The 8635-nt window shown below is 26.2% G+C and overlaps 1 long non-coding RNA gene across 4 annotated transcripts; it reads left to right on the plus strand.

Moving 5' to 3' along the window:
- Window positions 1-1020: 1020 nt before the first annotated feature.
- On the plus strand, window positions 1021-7223 carry LOC105853070 (uncharacterized). Of its 4 annotated transcripts, none has more exons than XR_001144947.3 (5): window positions 1021-1231; window positions 1356-1426; window positions 4234-5186; window positions 5482-5657; window positions 6901-7223. It is a non-coding gene; the product is annotated as an uncharacterized lncRNA (long non-coding RNA). The 4 variants fall into 4 exon arrangements; XR_001144946.3 differs by having other exon boundaries at window positions 5488-5657; XR_003470532.2 differs by having other exon boundaries at window positions 5576-5657.
- The last annotated feature ends 1412 nt before the right edge of the window (window positions 7224-8635 follow it).

Raw genomic sequence — 8635 nt, forward strand, 5'->3', positions numbered from 1 at the left:
ATATATATATATATATATATATATATTAAAATAACAATTTATTTATTAAGATCGTCCGTTTGTTTCCGTGCTACGCACGGGTTACACTCTAGTAATTTTTATAAACAATGAAATGATGTTATGAAATGATATTTTCTAAAATACCAAAATCGACAAATAATTTTTTGATTTATATAAATGATTGTTAATTTATTGGTTTAGAAAACAATAAGTCAAAACTCTTTAATTTATAAATTACCATAGAAATTTTCTTTTACGTATTAGACATAAATCCATATATTTCTTTACATAGACGCTATAGTTTCTCTCTCTTTTTAAAAGAAAAAGAATATATTGTATCACTTAATGTGAAATTAATTTAAATAATAAGAACATATAAAAAAAAAAAGAAGAAATATATAATTCTTTAACTCTTGTGTTATCTCAACTAAAGTCATAACGAACTTAGTGCAGCAATACACTTGTGCTACTTGCTACCATTCCATTTATTTACATTATCAAGCTAGCTAGGTTAATGCTCTTAATCTAAAGCATAGGAGCACATTAAGAGTGAAAAATATAAGTTTAATTATTTGTTTCAACAATTAAAATAAGTTTAATAGTTGGTAACCTCTTAGAATTTTGATCATAATTGTATGTGCACAATTGAAGGCAAGTGTCTGAAAAGACCTAGCTAAATGACCATCATATATATGGAACCTAGGGTTAGGGTGTACATGAGATATGATCACGGACTTCAAATATTATTCAACTTGGCTTTGAGATCCAATAGTACCAAAAGAAAGTGACCTTTGATCATTTTGTATCATAGTACTTTGATTCCTTTAAATTTTGCATAGCCATATTAAGCAACATTGTAAGGCTATGTTACCCACTAATATGTTTTGCTTCAGCCATGGCCCATGTGCCATTTGTGAGAGAATATTTGATAATTTTACATAACTTGCCCTCATACTCATCTATATAAGCTACTTTGTGTTTTTAGAAACCATCATCTTTTGTTTTCTCCTCGAGGTTGCAACCCTCTTTTTTTTTTTCCTTTTCTTTTCATAACCATATTCTATTTTGATTTTCCATCTTTGAAGAGCAAATAGTACTATTGTTACTTCATTCTTGCTCCATCCATTGTGATATATTCAAGAAGTTTTTGTTTTTTGTTTTTTGTTTTTAGATAAGCAAACACTTATTTATCAACCCTCTTCAATTATCGGTATTATTTAGTTCAAATAAGGTAAGAAATTAAGTTCATTTCCTATTTTATATTCTTCCTCCATACTATTTCGAAATTATCTCCATCCTTATCCGCATTATCTCACCTTTCTTTTGTTGTTTGGTTTCTTTTGTGTCTCTTGAAGCTTTGGAGTTAAGAAATGGTGTTTTTAATGATGATAGATCTTGAAAGTTAGAAGGGTAAAGCTAATTTGAGGTATGCAAAGCTTTATTTCTAATGAATTATTGTTGGCTACAAGTATAGTCTTGATAAATTAATGATTTGATATATGCGTTTTGATTGTTGTTTTACTTGTCTTCTTTGATAAAGTTTGAGTCTTTTTTAATAGCATGATCATGTTCATCTATGTTGTTGGATATATAGAAATGAAATTGAAAAATACATATATTTGGGTTCGGAATCTTTGTATAGAAAATAATGAGTAGCATTTGAATAAAAAATACAAATGTGATTCACAATTTTCAATGATTATATTTTATATAAATTTTATTTTTTATATTAACTTTTAATAATTATTATATACATAAATTTTGAAATATTATTATACTTTTTTTATTGATAATAGTGAAAAATTTATTAATAATTAAAATAAATAATTTATTTTTTCTTTTATTCTTATTATTGTATTTTTTAATATGAACAAAAAAATTTTCAAAGTCACTTATTGTCACTTATTATGTAAGACGTGTAAGACGGATTACGTACTTATTGTGTAAGCACATATTTGTACTGGTTTTGAGTGAGTATTATTATTTTAAAATAGATCACAAGTAGACAAATAGTGAGATCTTTCTTCTTGTACTTACAATACATCCTAGAATGAACTATACTAAGTGACCAACTGTTTTTCCAATTTAAAATCATTTTACGATACCACACATCTCAAACTTATGAGGGAGTGGTCATTTGCTAATTTTTGACATTGTTTTCTATTTTAAAAAAATTAGTGAAATTTTTGCCAAAATATGGAAAAATCACAGTCATTCCTACTACAATTTGCTACCATAATGTCACTACAAAATTAGTTGCCGTTAATCTAAAATTATTTAGCTGTCATTTAACCCCAATCAATTTTATATTTGTATTTTTTTTTACAAATTAATAAAGAATAAATAGTTAATTTAGTTTTTAACTTAGCATTTTCTCACCAATTTAGCTCCTAAATAATTTCTTTGTCTATCAAAGTTCATCCCTCGGTTAATTGTATTTGTTTAGTGACAATTAGTGGTTCTTAAATTATCATAAAAACAACAATTTAATCTTTCAGAGTTCAATTTTATATTATTAAACACTTAATCTTTTCTCTTCTCTAATCCAAACTCATCTTAGAAACAACACAAATTGAATTTTTACACTTGTTTTAAATTGACATATTATATATACGATAGTTATTTTAATAAATTTGACTTAAATTTGTAACTTTTGATTCATTAGTTATTGTAATTTTTGATTTAGAATGATTAAATGTTGAAAATGAATTTTATATCTTGGCCCCAAACAAAATAACAATAATTGAATAAATAGTCACAAAACAATAAGAAAAAAAATCAATAAACAATCAGAAAATTAGAATAGAAAGATTTAATTGCAATTTTGATTTTGATTTTTACTTATTCGTGAAATTAGTCCCCTTATTTAAAACTCAAAATTTTAGTCCTTCATTTGAAATTTTTAACTAATAATGATGAAGTGACATATTTTAAATAACGTGACATATGATAATATGATATTTAATTATTAATACCATGAAATTGCAATATAATATTTTAAAAACTTCAGTTTAAACTTATGAAATTATTCACTTTTGTAATTTAATTAAGGTTTAAATATGTCTTTGATCCCTACAAATATACTACTTTTTGATTTTAGTCTCTGTAAGTTTTTTGTTTGGATTTAATCCCCGTAAAAGTTACAAAAAAAGAGCTCACAAACTGCCATGACATGTGACTCTATGTACACCAACACATAATTTTTTATGATATATTAAAAGTTAAAATGTTTTATATTATTAATTAATATATTTATTTATTATTTAATAATTAGTGTTATTTTATAAAGAAATATGAATAGAAATTAAAAGAGGGGCTTATGAGTTTTTGGAAACATCGTCTGATGTTGATTTGACGTTAGAGACTAAGGTCGGTCGCTTATGATTTTATAAGGACTAAATCGAAAAAAAAAAAAACTTATTGGGACTAAAATCAAAAAGTGATATATTTGCAGAAACTAAATACATATTTAAACTTTTAATTAATAACATAAATATTTAATGCATCTATTTAGTTTTGTATCATGAAGTCGCATGTCACATCATTACAATATGTCAACTCACCCTATTTTATTTAATGCATCTATTTGGTTTTGTTGTCCCATGTCACATCATTAAAATATGCCATGAGAGAAGAATAAAAAATATCGGATTTCGAAAATAGATTAATTTCGCAAATGAGTGAAAATAGAAGACTAAAACTACAATTTAATAAAAAGAATTAGTAAACAAAAAAAAACCAAAAAACCACTAAAACCAGAATTCATAAATAAATAAAAACCAAAATTTCATGAAACTAGAACTCATCAATTCAGTAAATGATAAACAGAAAAAACCTCAAAATTTAGTATGAGAAACTAGAATACATAACTTCATTACATTAAACTAGCATTCATCACAAAATGCATACGAAAACTAGAATTATACAAAACTTATAAAAAAAAATCAAAATTTCAAGACTTAATTACCAAAAACTATAATTCATAACCAAAATGGATTCAAAAACCCGTAAATGACATTTCTTTGTTTGCCCCTTTATTTAATCAAGGAGTTGGAATGAATATCATTAGTATTGTTTGCTTTGTGTTATTGACAAGAACTACTTCTGTCGGATTGACTACGGCTATCTTCAAACAACTACATATATAAAATTTGGTTTGCTTTGTTTATTGGTTTTTTCCGATTATTGATTTTTTGTTTCTTGTTTTTGTTTTGATTTTTAACTCTTTTTCAGGTTATTGTTACTTTGTTTGGGATCAAGATATAACATTATTTTTAGTGCTTTTTGTAAAATGAAAACTAATTTAAAAGGTATTTTAAACTATTTAACTTATCCATTTCTCTTATTTACATCTACAACAATTCAATAATCAACTCTCTACTCCACCTTTACAAGTCTAATTTCAATTACTTTGTTGCAAAACTAACAAAGAAAGAAGTTGACAAAACATTATTTTTTCTTATTGAAAAATTAAATATTCATTCTACTTAAAAATTTGTAATTCTACTATGAAAAATGTGTAATGTAGCACTTGATAGAAGTGGTTCATGTTGATGAAAAGAGATCAATCCTTACCACAAAATCTTGGGAATTTATTGACTTTTTTCATAATGTGGAGTGAGAATACTTTGAATTTGATGTATCGTCAAAGTGATTAATTGATTTTGGAATTTGGCCTTAATATGCTAGGTTAGTTTAAACAATAAAGAATTTGGAAAAAGAGAGTGCTCTCTCTACATGCTGGGCGAAGCATATAAAATCCCAAGATTTTGTGTTAAGAATTTTTTTTCATTAGAAAAGACAAAAACCACCGCATCAAATAATACATTATCAATTTTCATACTGAACAAATATATTCAAGTAGAAAGAATAATGTAATTTTTTAATAGGAATTTTTTTTTTACACATACCAACCATTTTGTTAGAATTCTTCTTTTGTTAGCTTCGCAACAAAGCCGATGAAGTTGTACTTGTAATGATTGAGCACATAATTGAGCATTGAATTGCTAAAGGTGTGAATGGAGGAAATACATAAGTTAGATGGTTTTGAATAGCTATTAAATTTCTTTTTCATTTTGACTAAAGTATTAAAAAAAAAGTATTGATAGATGAAATGTAACCGTCTGCAAAGGAATAACGAAGAAGTTTCATCATTCATGTTATGTGCGGGTGCGGGTGCAGACAATGTAAGACATTGTTAACTTTATTTGTGTAACATATAAACTTTTTACAATATATTATGATGTATTAATTGCAAATTATCTAAGTTTTTTTATATAAAATTAGCTACAAATCAACTAAGAAATTGTTTTGTAATTAATTAGTCTCTCAATATTAAGATCAATTTTGTAGTAAATTTTATTTGTTAGTGATTAGCTACAAATTAATTACTGTGTTTGTCGTAGCTAAACAAAGATTTTTTTTATTGTAATTTTAATAAAATAAATAATATGTATGATGATTTGATCTTACAATTAATAGTTTTAGGTTAGTTACTCCCACGTGACACCCACAAATGTGCCAATTAATAGCCAAAAAAATATTTGTGATTGTGACACTCTCGAATTGGCACTAGGGAATGGCCACCTCCGAGGACTATAGGCTCTTCAAGTGTCTACGTTATGTTAAGACCAGATAAGAAACTCTACGTAGGAGAGGTACGTCACAACTTCTGTATCTTTTCTGAATGACGAAGTAATTATATTTTTTTCGTATTACTTCCTTAATCATTGAGTTGTGCTAAAAAGCTTGATGCAAAACGTTAAAGGGTGGTTGTTTGATAAGAAAAAGATGGCTGAGAGCACTGATTCATTCAAGTTTAAAATAAAAATACCACTCATTCTGGCTCATATTCTATCAAATTAATTTTGATCATCCCATTTTCGTTTATCTGATTTTCGCACTATTGAGTAGGAACTGAGATAAAAAAATGATCTTCATACCTATCTAACATGCAATTTAACTGGTCCGTACAAGAATTGTGAGGAGACCTAATGGGAACCATTTTTATTCAAAACCAGTATGGAACAGAAACCTGAACCTAATAGCTCCTATGTGAATTAGCACTAGTTTTTACAGTATCTTGTGAGCATGTCACTTTACAAGTCATATGCAGACACACATAGACAAATATAACACCTATAATCAAAACAACAATTCCTTTCTCATCATGCTTCCCTTGTGTTTTCCTTTCCTCTGCATCTTTTTTGTCATGACTTTTTGATCAAGACACTTGATTTTTTTCACATGCACTTCTCCTTTTTAGAATATTTATCATTTGTTCCAGGGTCGGCCCAACACGTTATGAGGCCTAAAGCGAAATTATTAGATAATGCTTTTTTAAATTTTAATAAATAAATATATATTTTGTTTAATAATTATATACATTTTTTTTGACAAAATTAATGGCATTTTCAAATCTATTTTTTCTATATTTTTCAAAGAATGAAATAAGACATTTCAACAGTTTTACGGCAACATCAGAAACTATGTAAAATTTTTCTATATTTTAGTTGAAGAAGAAAATAATGTGTATATATTATACCACTCCAGCAACTTATGTTAACAATATGTTCACTACAACTCATGTTAACAATATGTTCACTATTTGTCTCATGATCTTTCAATTTATAACTAGTATTTCTCATATGAATGGCTCACTTTTTATCTCATGATTATTCAATTTATAATTAATATTTCTCTCATCTCTACTGTCTTAATTAACCAATTTAGTTGTACTGAGATAAATATTGAATAATTTGTAATAAAAACAAAATATTTTATTTAATTTATATAAAATTTTATCAAAATTAGTTTTAAGAATATTAAAATGTGAGACCTTTCTTAAATAAAAAAAAAATATTTGAGGCAATTTTCTTAAATAAAAATTTTGTTTTGTAGGTAGGCCTTGCTTTAGTGCGACCCGCTCTGAGTTGTTTGATTTCATGTTGTGATGAAGACAATAATATCGATAATGAATCCGTGCACATCGAAAGAAGGAAGGCAGATGCATCATTCCTTTATTTTCTAGTTATTGGAAAAGCCTGATATTCGCATAGAAATTTCGGGAACATCCAATAACGACATGTGAGTAACATTGACAAATTTAGAAATTTATGTATTAGCTTAATAGTTTTTAAGTAATATCTTGAACGGGAAAGATGTACATCCATGTTAATTGACTGTTTCAAAAATAAATTAAATATTACTATTTCATTTGTTAATGCTATTAATTTCTTTTAGTATATGTTGATAAATATAAAAAATAAAAGTAATTTTGTTTAGTAAAAGAAATGTTACAAATTTACTATGTAATGTTCAAGCTCTTTAAACCTTAAATATTCGATGCATTGCTTGTAATAATTCAGAAACTCAAACAAATTATTTTTATAATTTACAAACATACCAATTTGTACAATAAGTCACTCGCAACGAGAAGTTGTTATGAAACCATAAAAAAAACCTCTCAAAAATAATACTTGTATCCCCATACTTATACTTCTATTCCACATTTTATACAAATTATCTATTTTTTCCTTTTTTTATTATTTTTTTATCTCATTAAATTTCTCAAAAACTTAAAAAAAAAAAAGTTTTCTTGAACACATGTTTTTAAAAAAATTTGAACTTTGTATTGGAGAATTTGAAAAAAGTTTTCCGGTACACAAAAAATATATTTGTATATCGAAAAATATTTTCAAGTTTTTCGGTACACAAACTTCAAATTTTCGAAAATAGATGTGTGTTGGAAAATTTGAAAGAAAAAAAAAATTTCAGTACACGAAGGTTAGAGTTTAGGGTTTAAACCCTGATCCTATCAAAACACATTTGAAAAAAGTTTTTCAATACACAATAATCAAATTTTTTAAAACATGAGTTGAATTTAGTGAGGGTAAAAAGAATATTTAAATAAAATGGATACTTTGTATAAAGTGTGAGGGTAGGAGTAGAAATATAGAGTTACATCGATTAATTTTCAAACTTCTTACGTATGTGTGCGGTATCCCACATTTCCTTCCCATACAAATCTAAAACCCAAAACATTATCCTCCAAACCTCACTCTTTCGCCATTTCATTACATTTTCTCCGAAGTTCTGCAATTTATAATCAACCAACATATATTTCTTAAATAAATTTGTGAACAAGGGATTATTGACATTGCACATGACATTACGGATAAGATGTCACACACAATCTATGATGGAGATGAAGAAATACCCTTCTAATTGCATTCTTCAAAACTAAATCTATGCTAGTTATCACATATATTGACATATTTCCTTTCATTACCTCTACAAATTATTTAAGCAACCACACATATGTATCTTCAATGAAAACTAAATTGTTCAACAAACTCTTCTCCTCCATCAATTCTACTAAATTTTCCGTACATTCTGGAGACATAATAAACATTTATCTAACTAAGTTCGTTTTTAATAAAATTTCACTAATTATTTTAGAATATCAATTAATCTCGAATTATATTAAATGGAGTTCACAATCCATAATATTGAAGTTTGCAACAAACAAACAACTAAAATAGGTTCAACTATTCCATCCAACTCCATACTAGTTTTTATATTACACATTCACTAAATAGAAAATTATTTTTAATTATAAATTCATACCATATTT

Source organism: Cicer arietinum, chromosome 4 (assembly GCF_000331145.2).
Source record: "Cicer arietinum cultivar CDC Frontier isolate Library 1 chromosome 4, Cicar.CDCFrontier_v2.0, whole genome shotgun sequence".
Taxonomy (NCBI): Eukaryota; Viridiplantae; Streptophyta; class Magnoliopsida; order Fabales; family Fabaceae; genus Cicer; species Cicer arietinum.